This window comes from Halyomorpha halys, unplaced genomic scaffold (genome assembly GCF_000696795.3).
Source record: "Halyomorpha halys isolate HHAL.00 unplaced genomic scaffold, Hhal_1.1 Scaffold283.1, whole genome shotgun sequence".
In the NCBI taxonomy this organism is placed as follows: domain Eukaryota; kingdom Metazoa; phylum Arthropoda; class Insecta; order Hemiptera; family Pentatomidae; genus Halyomorpha; species Halyomorpha halys.
The window spans coordinates 147,267-151,957 of record NW_027113072.1 but is presented as its reverse complement, the minus strand read 5'-3'; the positions used below and the strand labels follow the sequence as shown (position 1 = coordinate 151,957).

At 31.0% G+C, this 4,691-nt stretch overlaps 1 protein-coding gene across 2 annotated transcripts in view; it reads left to right on the top strand.

Annotated features, from left to right (window-relative positions):
* Nucleotides 1–4,691, top strand: part of LOC106680719 (TBC1 domain family member 30) — a 499,453-nt gene that overhangs the window by 347,512 nt on the left and 147,250 nt on the right. The window lies entirely within an intron of this gene.

Sequence of the window (4,691 nt, the reverse complement as noted above, 5' to 3'; positions counted from 1 at the left end):
CATGGATTCGCATTGCTAAACGGTCACTCCAAACTTCAGATAAATATTTTATTAGGACATCTTCCAGTACCAATGGTAGAAAAAGGTTGTATTCAATTTGAATTATCTTCTCTTACATAATGCAGATTATTAATTCATGTTTTAGTTTTCTGTTGGAAGGGTAAAAAAAATGATAAAGTAAAAAAAAAACTGCTCAAGGAGCTTGCTGACTATCTGTTTAGTCTCAGTTATTGAATTGGCGAAAATAACTATATTGTTCACAAACCTCAAATTCTGCAACTTTCCCGCAGTTTCTGCGACTTTCCACATTCTCTGTAACCCCCTGCCACCGTCTCCTGGGCCAATATTGTAACCCTGCCTTTAGCAGACCCAGCCCAGCCCCTAATAATGCCATGTGGCAAAGGAAGGGCACTAAATACATATACATTATGTATAAATATATATTATCTCTTGTTTATCTGTGTAATAAAGGAGATTAAAAAAAATCTGCGAATTATATTCTTTTTCATGATTCTATTCCATTACTAGTTTAGTTAATTAAATACATAATTTAATATGCAATTGAATAATAATAATAATTATTATTTATTTATTTGTTTATGGGGCAACCCCTTTACAAATTAAATTAGCCTGTGAAATACATAAAATAAATAATCAATCGTAGTAATTTTACAAAAATTATGTTTAAAAGATCGTTTATCTAAAATAATAACAAAAAATATACTCAAGCTGGGCTATCTACTAAAACAAAATCGTCGCTTCATATTTCATAATATTAATAAAAAAAAAAAATAAAAAAAATAGAACAAAAAATATACCTCCTATTGGGACGATAGGTGTCCAGTTCTTAGCCAAAGATTTTGCGTTACATTTATAAAAGAGTTTAAGATCCAATGCTGAAGGGTACAGGCAGATTTTCATACAAATGATTTCGGCTAAAATTGCTTAGCTTCGAAGCAACAAGCTGAACTAAGCTTATTAGGGTCCAAAGTATATTTGTGTGGACCGACACTTAGAGTAGTTGCATTTTGTGGAGTGTTGTAGTTGGGTAATTGTTCTCAAGTGAGTTATAGGACAGCTGATTTTTAGGTAGCTTTGAGGAGCGTACGTTTTAATGAAGACCCTATCGTACCACGGGTTATAGGTTGATTCTCGTAATAATAAGAGGTCTTATGATCTGGTAAGTATCAAAATTAGAATGGGGGAGATCTTAGATAGATATAGGTAATTCGTCAAGGATAAATAATTACCTATATCTATCTAAGATCTCCCCCATTCTAATTTTGATACTTACCGGATCATTAAGTAGTATCGGGTCAAATATTCCGAAGCTTTTTAATATTTTACTTATTTGTGTTACCTACTTATATTTTAGCCTCAAACGGTTTTTACGGTCTAGCTGCAGTAGCTTTAAATAATATTGTTTCACGAAGCTAGTACAACTCATGTACTCAGGTATTTTTATTAGCCAGGACAGAGTTTGCTTTAAAACGTGACATCCCACAGGGATGGGTGGAGTTTCGTTGAAAACACAGTAGTCGTTTTTAGAGTACCTCGCTTGTATTTTCCAATTCCCCTAGGTGCTCCACGGTCCAAATAGGTGCAGCATAGGCAGTTAAATAAAATTGTGCATATCGAGATTTTTAAAAAATCAAGGTTTACATCATTGGTTTGATACTCATGTATTGCTTGCCATAGTTGACCATGAGAGATGAAGTTAAACGCTTCTGACGTCTATAAATACTATTATTATAACGTTTGAGGTCTGAAAATACCAAATAAAGCTTTGGTATTTATACCCCTATAATTTATACTCCTATAAAGGAGTATAGGTTATTACTCCTTACATCTACGATTTAGTTTATTGTATGTAGATGTTCATTTGTGCAGAATTGAGGTCTGAAGCTTTTTCAAATGGATTGTTTTTATTAGTAGAATTTTAATAATTGTTGCAAATAGTTTATAGATTGAGGAAGGTAGCGTTATTGTTTTATAGTTGTGAATTCTTCCCTGTAGTGAAGACACAATTGGTAATTTCATCTGGGCCAGGTTCTTTCCCTGTTTTTAATTTACTCAATGCGTTGGCTACCTCCTCTTCCCCGATGCTTTTCTTAAACTTTATTTTTATTTTTCTCTCTCATGTTGGTTGCAGTATGTTGTGTTTATAAAAGAATTCAAAGAATTCGGTTATCAATATTTTTATTTCTTCTATATTAGTAATTATTTTCCCTGAATCAGTTCTATACTTGAGAATCCATTTGCGATATTTCTTTATTTTGTGTACCTCGTTGAGTCAAAGGACTGTAAAATATTTCTATTTCTCTTTTCTTGGTATTTTCTTAGTTCATTCCTATTCTTTCTTCTGGCCATCTTTTTTATTTCGCAATGTTCATTATTTTCTTCAGAAGACTTTGTTTGGGTTCTATTTCATTCTTTTTTTCTATTGATAACCTTGAAGATGGTATCTAGGCGTGTAAGAATGGTATTTAAAACTTTCGTTTCATGTTGGTGTGGGTACTTCTGTGATGTTTTTGAAGATTCTTTAATAATTGCTTTCAGTCGATCGACATGTTGCTGTTCTGCTGTCTCTTCATTATTGGGGCTCATTCCAAGTAGATTTTTAAAAGTCTCCATAAATTGAACCCTTCTCCTACTTATATTATTTTTTAAAAAAGTTTCTTGATTTTATTCTCATTTTCCCTATTTGTAAGCAATGTTCTGACTCGAAATCAAAATGTTGCTGTAGCTTGATATTTTCATTAAAAATTGTTTTTAGCCAGAATTTAATCCATTCTCTTATATAAATTAATTAAATTTTGACTTGTACTATGCAATGGACACAGTAACTGTCTTTACTGAAATATTTCATTTTCGCACACCACGAGAACTTTATTTTATTCAAGAAAAAAAAACCTAAAATCACATTTTTTTTCAGCGCTTAATATCCTAAAAAGCATCTGCGTCAAATAAAAATAAACTATTTAAAAATTACGTGCAATACAGAGCGAAATACATATAATTTGTAACCTCTCTATTCACCAAAACATGCATTAAAGTTTTTAGTTATGATAAAATATAAAAAGTACATCCTCCTAAAAATACAATATAATATACACGATATCACAATATTCATTTGAATTTAAATTTTTTATAACATTTCCCCTTTTTCATGTATATCTATTTTATTTATATATAAAATTATATAATATTTATGTTCTGTTTATGACAATAAAATATGCATTTTAATGGAACGGATATAAAAAGATCTCAACTGTATAATATATATGTATGAATATAATTGAAGAACTTAATAGCAGAAGCAGAAGAGTAGCATTTCTCGTCGGGACTAATGTGTATGCATAACTGCTGAACAAAGCTAACACTCATCCTCGCCTCCTACTATTGAGTATTGAGCCCACCAAGGAACCATTTTATCTGCAAAGGACTTGGCTAAGGGTGGGTCTTGGCTAAGGGTGGGTCTTGGCTATTTATAGTAAGTGGTTGTGCGAGGATTGGGTAGAGAGAGGAAACACCAACAACTTTAAAAATAATAAGGTATACTTAAAACATGTTTTAATATAAAAAATATTTAATGGAATGTGTATTACTTTCAATTACCTATGTCTGGAAAATACAGTAAGGGAAAGTTATTACAAATAATCAGGTATCTACAAATACATGATCGGGTGTTTATGTTTTTATTTTTATTTGGCTGAGAAAGAAAAAAAAATTAAAACATAAAACCGCACTTAGTCATAGTGTGTGATTTTTATCCTCTATAACCACCACTAGTACACTTATTAAGTCCTTTTCACGAGACCATAGTTATATTATAGGTATTAGTTTGTGGAAAGAAATGGTTGAGTGCCGCCTCATTGTTTTGATCTCTCCATGTAATGGGACATTATAATACTTCAACTGAATTGGAGGTGGGCTGGTCATGTCGCCAAAGTTGATTCCAGAATGTGGTCCAAAATGTCTACAGAGTGGATACCAAGGGAATACAAAAGATGAAGAGGAAGGCAAGATGGCGAAGTGAGATAGTGCTAAGGGTCGGAGACTGTTGGGCAAATATGGCTAAAAAAAGGGATAAGTTAGGGTAAACTAATTAAAAACTGGATTTTTTTAGTATTTATTAAAAAATATCCATTTTGTCTGAACAATTTTTTATTATTTTAACGCCCCATTTTTTGTCATTTCGGTCATTTTTAAGGATCATATCACACTATCACAGCCAAAATGATAGGTTATTAACATGGTGGGCCATAGTTCCTTTGTTAATTTATTTATAATCAGTTATTAACACATTAACGAGTTTACAGTATTTAGTATCACATATTATAATATTTAGTATCACAGTAGCTTATATTTAGTATCAAATTAACTAGTTTATAATCTCTGTTTGAATTACATATTTTATCAACTTATAAACGTTCGAGTCTCGTTAATGTGTTAATGACTAGTGATAAATAATTTAACCACTGTAATATAGCCTACAATTATGTTAATAACCTATGGTTTTGGCTGTGACAGTGTAATAAGATCCTTGAAATGGCCAAAACGTTGGAGTGTTAAAATAATAAAAATATTGTTGACACAAAACAGATATTTTTGAAAACATTTTATTTAATTATTATTTTATTTTAAATTAATGTAGAAAATGTAATTAATGAAGTAGTAAAATTGTAATA